At 42.0% G+C, this 15,270-nt stretch overlaps 1 pseudogene; it reads right to left on the reverse strand.

Annotated features, from left to right (window-relative positions):
* The window catches only part of LOC124017098, a 101,059-nt pseudogene that overhangs the window by 11,728 nt on the left and 74,061 nt on the right, over positions 1-15,270 (reverse strand).

Below are 15,270 nucleotides of genomic sequence, written 5' to 3' on the forward strand. Positions count from 1 at the left end.
GTTGTAATGTTATTGACATTAATAGGAGGGTGTTTGTGTAGGCTACTGTATGTCCAGGGAGTTGTAATGTTATTGACATTAATAGGAGGGTGTTTGTGTAGGCTACTGTATGTCTAGGGAGTTGTAATGTTATTGACATTAATAGGAGGGTGTTTGTGTAGGCTACTGTATGTCTAGGGAGTTGTAATGTTATTGACATTAATAGGAGGGTGTTTGTGTAGGCTACTGTATGTCAGGGAGTTGTAATGTTATTGACATTAATAGGAGGGTGTTTGTGTAGGCTACTGTATGTCTAGGGAGTTGTAATGTTATTGACATTAATAGGAGGGTGTTTGTGTAGGCTACTGTATGTCTAGGGAGTTGTAATGTTATTGACATTAATAGGAGGGTGTTTGTGTAGGCTACTGTATGTCTAGGGAGTTGTAATGTTATTGACATTAATAGGAGGGTGTTTGTGTAGGCTACTGTATGTCTAGGGAGTTGTAATGTTATTGACATTAATAGGAGGGTGTTTGTGTAGGCTACTGTATGTCCAGGGAGTTGTAATGTTATTGACATTAATAGGAGGGTGTTTGTGTAGGCTACTGTATGTCCAGGGAGTTGTAATGTTATTGACATTAATAGGAGGGTGTTTGTGTAGGCTACTGTATGTCTAGGGAGTTGTAATGTTATTGACATTAATAGGAGGGTGTTTGTGTAGGCTACTGTATGTCTAGGGAGTTGTAATGTTATTGACATTAATAGGAGGGTGTTTGTGTAGGCTACTGTATGTCTAGGGAGTTGTAATGTTATTGACATTAATAGGAGGGTGTTTGTGTAGGCTACTGTATGTCTAGGAGGGGAGTTGTAATGTTATTGACATTAATAGGAGGGTGTTTGTGTAGGCTACTGTATGTCTAGGGAGTTGTAATGTTATTGACATTAATAGGAGGGTGTTTGTGTAGGCTACTGTATGTCTAGGGAGTTGTAATGTTATTGACATTAATAGGAGGGTGTTTGTGTAGGCTACTGTATGTCTAGGGAGTTGTAATGTTATTGACATTAATAGGAGGGTGTTTGTGTAGGCTACTGTATGTCTAGGGAGTTGTAATGTTATTGACATTAATAGGAGGGTGTTTGTGTAGGCTACTGTATGTCTAGGGAGTTGTAATGTTATTGACATTAATAGGAGGGTGTTTGTGTAGGCTACTGTATGTCTAGGGAGTTGTAATGTTATTGACATTAATAGGAGGGTGTTTGTGTAGGCTACTGTATGTCTAGGGAGTTGTAATGTTATTGACATTAATAGGAGGGTGTTTGTGTAGGCTACTGTATGTCCAGGGAGTTGTAATGTTATTGACATTAATAGGAGGGTGTTTGTGTAGGCTACTGTATGTCCAGGGAGTTGTAATGTTATTGACATTAATAGGAGGGTGTTTGTGTAGGCTACTGTATGTCTAGGGAGTTGTAATGTTATTGACATTAATAGGAGGGTGTTTGTGTAGGCTACTGTATGTCTAGGGAGTTGTAATGTTATTGACATTAATAGGAGGGTGTTTGTGTAGGCTACTGTATGTCTAGGGAGTTGTAATGTTATTGACATTAATAGGAGGGTGTTTGTGTAGGCTACTGTATGTCAGGGAGTTGTAATGTTATTGACATTAATAGGAGGGTGTTTGTGTAGGCTACTGTATGTCTAGGGAGTTGTAATGTTATTGACATTAATAGGAGGGTGTTTGTGTAGGCTACTGTATGTCTAGGGAGTTGTAATGTTATTGACATTAATAGGAGGGTGTTTGTGTAGGCTACTGTATGTCTAGGGAGTTGTAATGTTATTGACATTAATAGGAGGGTGTTTGTGTAGGCTACTGTATGTCTAGGGAGTTGTAATGTTATTGACATTAATAGGAGGGTGTTTGTGTAGGCTACTATGTGACATTAATAGGAGGGTGTTTGTGTCTAGGGAGTTGTAATGTTATTGACATTAATAGGAGGGTGTTTGTGTAGGCTACTGTATGTCAGGGAGTTGTAATGTTATTGACATTAATAGGAGGGTGTTTGTGTAGGCTACTGTATGTCTAGGGAGTTGTAATGTTATTGACATTAATAGGAGGGTGTTTGTGTAGGCTACTGTATGTCTAGGGAGTTGTAATGTTATTGACATTAATAGGAGGGTGTTTGTGTAGGCTACTGTATGTCTAGGGAGTTGTAATGTTATTGACATTAATAGGAGGGTGTTTGTGTAGGCTACTGTATGTCTAGGGAGTTGTAATGTTATTGACATTAATAGGAGGGTGTTTGTGTAGGCTACTGTATGTCTAGGGAGTTGTAATGTTATTGACATTAATAGGAGGGTGTTTGTGTAGGCTACTGTATGTCTAGGGAGTTGTAATGTTATTGACATTAATAGGAGGGTGTTTGTGTAGGCTACTGTATGTCTAGGGAGTTGTAATGTTATTGACATTAATAGGAGGGTGTTTGTGTAGGCTACTGTATGTCTAGGGAGTTGTAATGTTATTGACATTAATAGGAGGGTGTTTGTGTAGGCTACTGTATGTCTAGGGAGTTGTAATGTTATTGACATTAATAGGAGGGTGTTTGTGTAGGCTACTGTATGTCTAGGGAGTTGTAATGTTATTGACATTAATAGGAGGGTGTTTGTGTAGGCTACTGTATGTCTAGGGAGTTGTAATGTTATTGACATTAATAGGAGGGTGTTTGTGTAGGCTACTGTATGTCCAGGGAGTTGTAATGTTATTGACATTAATAGGAGGGTGTTTGTGTAGGCTACTGTATGTCTAGGGAGTTGTAATGTTATTGACATTAATAGGAGGGTGTTTGTGTAGGCTACTGTATGTCCAGGGAGTTGTAATGTTATTGACATTAATAGGAGGGTGTTTGTGTAGGCTACTGTATGTCTAGGGAGTTGTAATGTTATTGACATTAATAGGAGGGTGTTTGTGTAGGCTACTGTATGTCCAGGGAGTTGTAATGTTATTGACATTAATAGGAGGGTGTTTGTGTAGGCTACTGTATGTCTAGGGAGTTGTAATGTTATTGACATTAATAGGAGGGTGTTTGTGTAGGCTACTGTATGTCTAGGGAGTTGTAATGTTATTGACATTAATAGGAGGGTGTTTGTGTAGGCTACTGTATGTCTAGGGAGTTGTAATGTTATTGACATTAATAGGAGGGTGTTTGTGTAGGCTACTGTATGTCCAGGGAGTTGTAATGTTATTGACATTAATAGGAGGGTGTTTGTGTAGGCTACTGTATGTCAGGGAGTTGTAATGTTATTGACATTAATAGGAGGGTGTTTGTGTAGGCTACTGTATGTCTAGGGAGTTGTAATGTTATTGACATTAATAGGAGGGTGTTTGTGTAGGCTACTGTATGTATTGGGAGTTGTAATGTTATTGACATTAATAGGAGGGTGTTTGTGTAGGCTACTGTATGTCTAGGGAGTTGTAATGTTATTGACATTAATAGGAGGGTGTTTGTGGGAGTTGTAATGTTATTGACATTAATAGGAGGGTGTTTGTGTAGGCTACTGTATGTCTAGGGAGTTGTAATGTTATTGACATTAATAGGAGGGTGTTTGTGTAGGCTACTGTATGTCTAGGGAGTTGTAATGTTATTGACATTAATAGGAGGGTGTTTGTGTAGGCTACTGTATGTCTAGGGAGTTGTAATGTTATTGACATTAATAGGAGGGTGTTTGTGTAGGCTACTGTATGTCTAGGGAGTTGTAATGTTATTGACATTAATAGGAGGGTGTTTGTGTAGGCTACTGTATGTCTAGGGAGTTGTAATGTTATTGACATTAATAGGAGGGTGTTTGTGTAGGCTACTGTATGTTAGGGAGTTGTAATGTTATTGACATTAATAGGAGGGTGTTTGTGTAGGCTACTGTATGTCTAGGGAGTTGTAATGTTATTGACATTAATAGGAGGGTGTTTGTGTAGGCTACTGTATGTCCAGGGAGTTGTAATGTTATTGACATTAATAGGAGGGTGTTTGTGTAGGCTACTGTATGTCTATGGGAGTTGTAATGTTATTGACATTAATAGGAGGGTGTTTGTGTAGGCTACTGTATGTCCAGGGAGTTGTAATGTTATTGACATTAATAGGAGGGTGTTTGTGTAGGCTACTGTATGTCTAGGGAGTTGTAATGTTATTGACATTAATAGGAGGGTGTTTGTGTAGGCTACTGTATGTCTAGGGAGTTGTAATGTTATTGACATTAATAGGAGGGTGTTTGTGTAGGCTACTGTATGTCTAGGGAGTTGTAATGTTATTGACATTAATAGGAGGGTGTTTGTGTAGGCTACTGTATGTCTAGGGAGTTGTAATGTTATTGACATTAATAGGAGGGTGTTTGTGTAGGCTACTGTATGTCTAGGGAGTTGTAATGTTATTGACATTAATAGGAGGGTGTTTGTGTAGGCTACTGTATGTCTAGGGAGTTGTAATGTTATTGACATTAATAGGAGGGTGTTTGTGTAGGCTACTGTATGTCTAGGGAGTTGTAATGTTATTGACATTAATAGGAGGGTGTTTGTGTAGGCTACTGTATGTCTAGGGAGTTGTAATGTTATTGACATTAATAGGAGGGTGTTTGTGTAGGCTACTGTATGTCTAGGGAGTTGTAATGTTATTGACATTAATAGGAGGGTGTTTGTGTAGGCTACTGTATGTCTAGGAGTTGTAATGTTATTGACATTAATAGGAGGGTGTTTGTGTAGGCTACTGTATGTCTAGGGAGTTGTAATGTTATTGACATTAATAGGAGGGTGTTTGTGTAGGCTACTGTATGTCTAGGGAGTTGTAATGTTATTGACATTAATAGGAGGGTGTTTGTGTAGGCTACTGTATGTCCAGGGAGTTGTAATGTTATTGACATTAATAGGAGGGTGTTTGTGTAGGCTACTGTATGTCTAGGGAGTTGTAATGTTATTGACATTAATAGGAGGGTGTTTGTGTGACATTAATAGGAGGGTGTTTGTGTAGGCTACTGTATGTCTAGGGAGTTGTAATGTTATTGACATTAATAGGAGGGTGGAGCTACTGTATGTCTAGGGAGTTGTAATGTTATTGACATTAATAGGAGGGTGTTTGTGTAGGCTACTGTATGTCTAGGGAGTTGTAATGTTATTGACATTAATAGGAGGGTGTTTGTGTAGGCTACTGTATGTCTAGGGAGTTGTAATGTTATTGACATTAATAGGAGGGTGTTTGTGTAGGCTACTGTATGTCTAGGGAGTTGTAATGTTATTGACATTAATAGGAGGGTGTTTGTGTAGGCTACTGTATGTCTAGGGAGTTGTAATGTTATTGACATTAATAGGAGGGTGTTTGTGTAGGCTACTGTATGTCTAGGGAGTTGTAATGTTATTGACATTAATAGGAGGGTGTTTGTGTAGGCTACTGTATGTCCAGGGAGTTGTAATGTTATTGACATTAATAGGAGGGTGTTTGTGTAGGCTACTGTATGTCCAGGGAGTTGTAATGTTATTGACATTAATAGGAGGGTGTTTGTGTAGGCTACTGTATGTCTAGGGAGTTGTAATGTTATTGACATTAATAGGAGGGTGTTTGTGTAGGCTACTGTATGTCTAGGGAGTTGTAATGTTATTGACATTAATAGGAGGGTGTTTGTGTAGGCTACTGTATGTCTAGGGAGTTGTAATGTTATTGACATTAATAGGAGGGCATTGTCAATGTGCTCCATTTATCCTGTGTATCTCTCTGTGCACTGAAGTGAAGCACCTGAATGGAAGAGGGAGAAGAGGAGGAAGAAGGAGGAGGAGGAGATGACGAAGAAGGAGAAGAAAAGAAGAAGGAGAAGAAGGAGAAGGAGGAGAAGGAGGAGAAGGAGAAGAAGGGGGAGAAGAAGGAAAAGAAGGAGGAGAAGAAGGAGAAGGAGGAGGAGAAGGAGAATAAGGAGAAGGAGAAGAAGGAGGAGAAGAAGAAGGAGAAGGAGAAGTTCAAGAAGGAGAAGGAGGAGAAGGAGGAGAAGGAGAAGAAGGAGGAGAAGAAGGAGAAGAAGGAGAAGGAAAACAAGAAGAAGGAGAAGGAGAAGAAGGAGAAGGAGGAGGAGAAGGAGAATAAGGAGAAGGAGAAGAAGGAGGAGAAGAAGAAGGAGAAGGAGAATAAGGAGAAGGAGAAGAAGGAAGAGAAGAAAAATGAGGAGAAGAAGGCGAAGAAGGAGAAGGAAAAGAAGAAGAAGGAGAAGAAGAAGGAGAAGAAGAAGGAGAAGAAGGAGATGGAGAAGACGGAGAAGGAGAAGAATAATAAGGAGAAGGGGAAGAAGGAGGAGAAGGAAAAGGAGTAGAAGAAGGAGAAGAATAATAAGGAGAAGGGGAAGAAGGAGGAGAAGGAAAAGGAGTAGAAGAAGGAGAAAGAAAAGAAGAAGGACAAGAAGAAGGAGAAGGAGAAGAGGGAGATGGAGAAGGAGAAGAAGAAGGAGAAGAGGGAGAAGGAGAAGGAGAAGAGGGAGAAGGAGAAGAGGGAGAATGTATGTATATGTGACTGCATGCGTACCAGGTGTGTGTGTGCATGTGTGCATGTGTGTGTGTGTCTGTGTGTGTGTACATGTACATACAGATGTGTACAAAGCAGTTTGTATACCTGAATATAAAGATGAACAGCATCAACAGCATACAGAAGGTGGCCACATTGTCCATAGTCTTCATCAGGACCACAAGCTGTCTGCGCAGCGCCGGCATGAACCTGACTAGCTTCAGGACACGAAGGAGTCTGAAGGTCCTCAATATGGACAGACCTCCGTCAGACTGGCCGATGATCTCACACACACTGGAGGGAGGGAGGGAGGGCAGGGGAGGGAGGGATGGGGAGGGAGAAAGAGGAGAGGGGGAGACTCAATCAAGACTTTCAATACATTTCAACAGATTTGGGTCTATATTGGTTTGAATATTGGGACGACATTGTTGAAGAGATTTGGATGATAATCCTTCCGTTGTTAACCTGATAATGACGATGACACCGTCGAACACATTGTAGGGGTTTCTCAGATAGTTGAAACATCCGGACGCTGTTATCTTCAGAATCATCTCCATGGCAAACATACTAGTGAACACTATGTTACAGATCTCCAACACGTTGGTTAGTTCCTCAGGCTAGTGGAGAGAGAGAGGGAAGGGGGAGAGGGTAGGGACCAGAGAGAGAGAAGAATGTGAGAGAGAGAGAGAGAGAGAGAGAGAGAGAGAGAGAGAGAGGGAGAGAGAGAGAGGGAGAGAGAGAGAGAGAGAGATCTGTATATTAATTTATACATTGGGAATGTACCCCCCCACACACCCTCTTTCTTTCCTCTCCTTCCCTTTTTCCTCTCCACTCTTCCTCTCTTTCTTTCCTCTCTCTTTCTTTCCTCTCCTTCTCTCTTTCCTCTCTCTCTCCCTTTCCTCTCCTTCTCTCTTTCCTCTCTCTCTCTCTTTCCTCTCCTTCTCTCTTTCTTTCCTCCCCCTCTCTTTCTTTCCTCTCCTTCTCACTTTCTTTCCTCTCCTTCTCCTTTTCCTCTCTCTACCTCTTTCTTTCCTCTCCTTCTCTCTTTCCTCTCTCTCTCTTTTTATTCCCACTCATCTCTTTCCTCTCTCTTTCCTCTCCCTCTCTCTTTCTTTCCTCTCATTCTCTCTTTCCTCTCTCTTCCTCTCTATTTCTTTCCTCTCCTTCTCTCTCTCCCTCTCTCTTTCTTTCCTCTCATTCTCTCTTTCCTCTCTCTTCCTCTCTCTTTCTTTCCTCTCATTCTCTCTTTCCTCTCTCTCCTCTCTCTTTCTTTCCTCTCATTCTCTCTTTCCTCTCTCTCCCTCTCTATTTCTTTCCTCTCTTTCTCTCTTTCCTCTCTCTCTCCCTCTCTATTTCTTTCTCTCTTTCTTTCCTCTCATTCTCTCTCTCTCTCCCTCTCTATTTCTTTCCTCTCATTCTCTCTTTCCTCTCTCTCCCTCTCTATTTCTTTCCTCTCATTCTCACTTTCTTTCCACTCACTCGCTCTTTCCTCCTTCATTCTTTCTCCCTCTCAACCTCTCTCTTTCTTTCCTCTCCTTCTCACTTTCTTTCATCTCCTTCTCTATTTCCTCTCTCTCTCTCTTTATTCCCACTCATCTCTTTCCTCTCTCTCTCCCTCTCTCGTTCTTTGCTCTCCCTCTCTTTCTTTCCCCTCCTTCTCACTTTCTTTCCTCTCTTTCTCTCTTTCCTCTCTCTCTCCCTCTCTATTTCTTTCCTCTCCTTCTCTCCCTCCCTCTCTCTTTCTTTCCTCTCATTCTCTCTTTCCTCTCTCTCCCTCTCTATTTCTTTCCCCTCCTTCTCACTTTCTTTCCTCTCATTCTCTCTTTCCTCTCTCTCCCTCTCTATTTCTTTCCTCTCCTTCTCTCTCTCCCTCTCTATTTCTTTCCTCTCTCTCTCCCTCTCTATTTCTTTCCTCTCCTTCTCTCTCTCCCTCTCTCTTTCTTTCCTCTCCTTCTCTCTTTCCTCTCTCTCTCTCCCTCTCTTACGTTCCCCTCCTTCTCACTTTCTTTCCACTCACTCGCTCTTTCCCCTCCTTCTATCTTTCTCCCTCTCAACCTCTCTATTTCTTTCCTCTCCTTCTCTCTTTCTCTCTCTTCCTCTCTATTTCTTTCCTCTCCTTCCTCTCTCCTCTCTCTTTCTTTCCTCTCATTCTCTCTTTCCTCTCTCTCCCTCTCTATTTCTTTCCTCTCTTCTCTCTTTCCTCTCTCTTCCTCTCTATTTCTTTCCTCTCTTTCTCTCTTTCCTCTCTCTCTTCCTCTCTATTTCTTTCCTCTCCTTCTCTCTCTCCCTCTCTCTTTCTTTCCTCTCATTCTCTCTTTCCTCTCTCTCCCTCTCTATTTCTTTCCTCTCCTTCTCTCTTTCCTCTCTCTTCCTCTCTATTTCTTTCCTCTCTTTCTCTCTTTCCTCTCTCTTCCTCTCTATTTCTTTCCTCTCCTTCTCTCTTTCCTCTCTCTCCCTCTCTATTTCTTTCCTCTCCTTCTCTCTCTCCTCTCTTTCTTTCCTCTCCTTCTCTCTTTCTCTCTCTCTCTCCCTCTCGTTCCCCTCCTTCACACTTTCTTTCCACTCACTCTCTTTTTCCCCTCTTCTATCTTTTCCCTCTCTTCCTCTCTATTTCTTTCCTCTCTTCTCTCTCTCCCTCTCTCTTTCTTTCCTCTCATTCTCTCTTTCCTCTCTCTCCCTCTCTATTTCTTTTCTCCTTCTCTCTTTCTCTCTCTTCCTCTCTATTTCTTTCCTCTCTATTCTCTTTCCTCTCTCTTCCTCTCTATTTCTTTCCTCTCTTCTCTTCCTCTCTATTTCTTTCCTCTCTTTCTCTCTTTTCTCTTTCCCTCTATTTCCTTCTCTCTTCTCTCTTCTCTCTTCCTCTCTATTTCTTTCCTCTCCTTCTTCTCTCTCTCTTTCTTTCCTCTCATTCTCTCTTTCCTCTTCCTCTCTATTTCTTTCCTCTCCTTCTCTCTTTCCTCTCTCTTCCTCTCTATTTCTTTCCTCTCTTTTTCTTTCCTCTCTCTCTTCCTCTCTATTTCTTTCCTCTCCTTCTCTCTCTCCTCTCTATTTCTTTCCTCTCTTTCTCTCTTTCCTCTCTCTTCCTCTCTATTTCTTTCCTCTCCTTCTCTCTTTCCTCTCTCTTCCTCTCTATTTCTTTCCTCTCCTTCTCTCTCTCCTCTCTCTTTCTTTCCTCTCATTCTCTCTTTCCTCTCTCTTTCTTTATTTCTTTCTCTCCTCTCTCTTTCTCTTCCTCTCTATTTCTTTCTCTCTTCTCTCTTTCCTCTCTCTTCCTCTCTATTTCTTTACTCTCTTTTTCTTTTTCTCTTCCTCTCTATTTCTTTCTCTCCTTCTCTCTTTCTCTCCTCTCTCCCTCTCTTTCCCTCCTTCACACTTTCTTTCCACTCACTCGCTCTTTCCCCTCCTTCTATCTTTCTCCTCTCTTTCTCTCTTTCCTCTCTCTCTTCCTCTCTATTTCTTTCCTCTCTTTCTCTCCCTCTCACTTTCTTTCCTCTCTTTCTCTCTTTCTCTCTCTCTCCCTCTCTCTCCTTCTCTCCCTCCCTCTCTCTTTCTTTCCTCTCTTTCTCTCCCTCTCTATTTCTTTCTCCTTCTCACTTTCTTTCCTCTCATTCTCTCTTTCCTCTCTCTCCTCTCTATTTCTTTCTTTTCTCTCTCTCCCTCTCTATTTCTTTCCTCTCTCTCTCCCTCTCTATTTCTTTTCTCCCTCTCTCTCCCTCTCTCTTTCTTTCCTCTCCTTCTCTCTTTCCTCTCTCTCTCCCTCTCTATTTCTTTCTTTCTTTCCACTCACTCTCTTTTCCTTCTATCTTTCTCCCTCTCAACCTCTCTATTTCTTTCCTCTCCTTCTCTCTTTCCTCTCTCTTCCTCTCTATTTCTTTCCTCTCCTTCTCTCTCTCCCTCTCTCTTTCTTTCCTCTCATTCTCTCTTTCCTCTCTCTCCCTCTCTATTTCTTTCCTCTCCTTCTCTCTTTCCTCTCTCTTCCTCTCTATTTCTTTCCTCTCTTTCTCTCTTTCCTCTCTCTCTTCCTCTCTATTTCTTTCCTCTCCTTCTCTCTCTCCCTCTCTCTTTCTTTCCTCTTTCTCTCTTTCCTCTCTCTCCCTCTCTATTTCTTTCCTCTCCTTCTCTCTTTCCTCTCTCTTCCTCTCTATTTCTTTCCTCTCTTTCTCTCTTTCTCTCTCTTCCTCTCTATTTCTTTCCTCTCTTCTCTCTTTCTCTCTCTCTCTCCCTCTCCTCCCCTCCTTCACACTTTCTTTCCACTCACTCTATCTTTCTCCCTCTCTTCCTCTCTATTTCTTTCCTCTCCTTCTCTCTCTCTCTCTCTTTCTTTCCTCTCATTCTCTCTTTCCTCTCTCTCCCTCTCTATTTCTTTCCTCTCCTTCTCTCTTTCTCTCTCTTCCTCTCTATTTCTTTCCTCTCTTCTCTCTCTTTCCTCTCTCTTCTCTCTATTTCTTTCTCTCCTTCTCTCTCTCCTCTCTATTTCTTTCCTCTCTTTCTCTCTTTCCTCTCTCTTCCTCTCTTTCTTTTCTCTCTTTCCTCTCTCTTCCTCTCTCTTTCTTCTCTCTCTCCCTCTCTCTTTCTTTCCTCTCTCTCTCTCTCCTCTCTATTTCTTTCCTCTCTTTTCTTTCCTCTCTCTTCCTCTCTATTTCTTTCCTCTCTTTCTCTCTTTCTCTCTCTTCCTCTCTATTTCTTTCCTCTCCTTCTCTCTCTCCCTCTCTATTTCTTTCCTCTCTTTCTCTCTTTCCTCTCTCTTCCTCTCTATTTCTTTCCTCTCCTTCTCTCTTTCCTCTCTCTTCCTCTCTATTTCTTTCCTCTCCTTCTCTCTCTCCCTCTCTCTTTCTTTCCTCTCATTCTCTCTTTCCTCTCTCTTCCTCTCTATTTCTTTCCTCTCCTTCTCTCTTTCCTCTCTCTCCCTCTCTATTTCTTTCCTCTCTTCTCTCTTTCTCTCTCTTCCTCTCTCTTTACTCTCTTTCTCTCTTTCCTCTCTCTTCCTCTCTATTTCTTTCCTCTCCTTCTCTCTTTCCTCTCTCTCTCTCCCTCTCTTACGTTCCCCTCCTTCACACTTTCTTTCCACTCACTCGCTCTTTCCCCTCCTTCTATCTTTCTCCCTCTCAACCTCTCTCTTTCTTTCCTCTCCTTCTCTCTTTCCTCTCTCTTTCTTTCCTCTCATTCTCTCTTTCCTCTCTCTTCCTCTCTATTTCTTTCCTCTCCTTCTCTCTTTCCTCTCTCTCCCTCTCTATTTCTTTCCTCTCCTTCTCTCTTTCCTCTCTCTTCCTCTCTATTTCTTTCCTCTCTTTCTCTCTTTCCTCTCTCTTCCCTCTCTATTTCTTTCCTCTCCTTCTCTCTTTCCTCTCTCTCCCTCTCTCTTTCTTTCCTCTGATTCTCTCTTTCTCTCCCTCTCTATTTCTTTCCTCTCTCTTCTCTCTATTTCTTTCCTCTCCTCTCTCTCTCCCTCTCTCTTTCTTTCCTCTCTTCTCTCTTTCCTCTCTCCCTCTCTATTTCTTTCCTCTCCTTCTCTCTTTCCTCTCTCTTCCTCTCTATTTCTTTCCTCTCTTTCTCTCTTTCCTCTCTCTCTTCCTCTCTATTTCTTTCCTCTCCTTCTCTCTCTCCCTCTCTATTTCTTTCCTCTCTTTCTCTCTTTCCTCTCTCTTCCTCTCTATTTCTTTCCTCTCCTTCTCTCTTTCCTCTCTCTTCCTCTCTATTTCTTTCCTCTCCTTCTCTCTCTCCCTCTCTCTTTCTTTCCTCTCATTCTCTCTTTCCTCTCTCTTCCTCTCTATTTCTTTCCTCTCCTTCTCTCTTTCCTCTCTCTCCCTCTCTATTTCTTTCCTCTCCTTCTCTCTTTCCTCTCTCTTCCTCTCTATTTCTTTACTCTCTTTCTCTCTTTCCTCTCTCTTCCTCTCTATTTCTTTCCTCTCCTTCTTCTTTTCTCTCTCTCTCCCTCTCTTCGTTCTCCTCACACTTTCTTTCTCACTCGCTCTTTCCCTCCTTTTCTTTCTCCTCTCTTTCTCTCTTTCTCTCTCTTCCTCTCTATTTCTTTCCTCTCCTTCTCTCTCTCCCTTTCTTTCCTCTCTTTCTCTCTTTCTCTCTCTCTCCCTCTCTATTTCTTTCCTCTCCTTCTCTCCCTCCCTCTCTCTTTCTTTCCTCTCATTCTCTCTTTCCTCTCTCTCCCTCTCTATTTCTTTTCCTTCTCACTTTCTTTCTCTCATTTCTCTTTCTCTCTCTCCCTCTCTATTTCTTTCCTCTCCTTCTCTCTCTCCTCTCTATTTCTTTCCTCTCTCTCTCCTCTCTATTTCTTTCCTCTCTTCTCTCTTCCCTCTCTCTTTCTTTCCTCTCCTTCTCTCTTTCCTCTCTCTCTCCTCTCTTACGTTCCCTCCTTCTCACTTTCTTTTCTTTTCCTCTCAACCTCTCTATTTCTTTCCTCTCCTTCTCTCTTTCCTCTCTCTTCCTCTCTATTTCTTTCTCTTTCCTCTCTCCTCTCTCTTTCTTTCCTCTCATTCTCTCTTTCCTCTCTCTCCCTCTCTATTTCTTTCCTCTCCTTCTCTCTTTCCTCTCTCTTCCTCTCTATTTCTTTCCTCTCTTTCTTCTTTCCTCTCTCTCTTCCTCTCTATTTCTTTTCTCCTTCTCTCTCTCCTCTCTCTTTCTTTCCTCTCATTCTCTCTTTCCTCTCTCTCCCTCTCTATTTCTTTCCTCTCTTCTCTCTTTCCTCTCTCTTCCTCTCTATTTCTTTCCTCTCTTTCTCTCTTTCCTCTCTCTTCCTTCTATTTCTTTCCTCTCCTTCTCTCTTTCTCTCTCTCTCTCTCTTTCTCCTTCACTTTCTTTCCACTCACTCGCTCTTTCCCCTCCTTCTATCTTTCCTCTCTTCCTCTCTATTTCTTTCCTCTCTTCTTCTCTCCCTCTCTCTTCCTCTCATTCTCTCTTTCCTCTCTCTCTCCCTCTCTATTTCTTTCCTCTCCTTCTCTCTCCTCTCTCTTCCTCTCTATTTCTTTCCTCTCTATCTCTCTTCCTCTCTCTTCCTCTCTATTTCTTTCCTCTCCTTCTCTCTCTCTCCCTCTCTATTTCTTTCCTCTCTTTCTCTCTTTCCTCTCTCTTCCTCTCTATTTCCTTCTCTCCTTCTCTCTTTCTCTCTCTTCCTCTCTATTTCTTTCCTCTCTTCTCTCTCTCCCTCTCTCTTTCTTTCTCTCATTCTCTCTTTCCTCTCTCCCTCTCTATTTCTTTCCTCTCTCTCTTTCCTCTCTCTTCCTCTCTATTTCTTTCCTCTCTTTCTCTCTTTCCTCTCTCTCTTCCTCTCTATTTCTTTCTCTCTCCTTCTCTCCTCCCTCTCTATTTCTTTCCTCTCTCTCTCTTTCTCTCTCTTCCTCTCTATTTCTTTCTCTCTTTCTCTCTTTCTCTCTCTCTTCCTCTCTATTTCTTTCCTCTCTCTCTCCCTTCTCTTTCTTTCTCATTCTCTCTTTCCTCTCTCTCTATTTCTTTCCTCTCCTTCTCTCTTTCCTCTCTCTCCCTCTCTATTTCTTTCCTCTCCTTCTCTCTTTCTCTCTCTTCCTCTCTATTTCTTTACTCTCTTTCTCTCTTTCCTCTCTCTTCTCTCTATTTCTTTCTCTCCTTCTCTCTTTCCTCTCTCTCTCTCCCTCTCTTCGTTCCCCTCCTTCACACTTTCTTTCCACTCACTCGCTCTTTCCCCTCCTTCTATCTTTCTCCCTCTCAACCTCTCTCTCTTTCCTCTTTCTCTTTCCTCTCCTTCTCTCTCTTTCCTTTCCCTCTCTTTCTCTTCTTCTCCTCTCTATTTCTTTCTCTTTCTCTTTCCTCTCTCTTCCTCTCTATTTCTTTCTTTCCTCTCCTCCTCTCTCTTTTCTCTCTTTCCTCTCTCTCCCTCTCTATTTCTTTCCTCTCCTTCTCTCTTTCCTCTCTCTTCCTCTCTATTTCTTTCTCTTTCTATTTCTTTCCTCTCTTTCTTTCTCTTTCCTCTCTCTTCCTCTCTATTTCTTTCCTCTCATTCTCTCTTTCCTCTCTCTCTCTCCCTCTCTTACGTTCCCCTCCTTCACACTTTCTTTCCACTCACTCGCTCTTTCCCCTCCTTCTATCTTTCTCCCTCTCTCCCTCTCTCTTTCTTTCCTCTCCCTCTATCTTTCTTTCCTCTCCCTCTCTTTCCTCTCCTTCTCACTTTCTTTCCCCTCCTTCTCTCTTTCTTTCCTCTCCCTCTCTCGCTAGTTATCAGGCAGTTCAATCTCCCTGTGATTGACAGGCCTGCATCGATCAGTCAAAAAGGGCAAAGAGTGGTGGCACAGTTTCTCTCTCTTTTTCTCTCTCTCTCTCCCTCCGTCTCTCTCTCTCTTTCTCTGTCCCTCGCTCTCTCCAGACACACATACATGCACATGTATGGTAAATCTGTATGGCTAAATGTGTCTGTGTTGTGATTGAAACCTAATCACTATCCGTAACCTATGATAACATCACTGAACAAGCCTCTGATCACCCGACTGAAGGTAATTGAGGACGGAGTGTGACTGTGTGTGTGTGTGTATTTTTCCATGTGTGTGTGTGTGTCTCTCCTTCATACTCTCTCTCTCCTTCATCATCCTCTCTCTCTCATTCATCATCCTCTCGCTCCTTCATCATCCTCTCTCTCTATCTTTAGCATTCTCTGAGACCAGAGACATTTCTTTGTTGCCGTGATGGAAGAATAGAGTGGGTGGATGACGGAGTTAGATGTGGAGAGAGAGAGACAGAGAGAGACAGAGAGAGAGAGAGAGAGAGAGAGAGAGAGAGAGAGAGAGAGAG

The sequence above is a fragment of the Oncorhynchus gorbuscha genome, unplaced genomic scaffold (genome assembly GCF_021184085.1).
Source record: "Oncorhynchus gorbuscha isolate QuinsamMale2020 ecotype Even-year unplaced genomic scaffold, OgorEven_v1.0 Un_scaffold_1512, whole genome shotgun sequence".
Taxonomy (NCBI): Eukaryota; Metazoa; Chordata; class Actinopteri; order Salmoniformes; family Salmonidae; genus Oncorhynchus; species Oncorhynchus gorbuscha.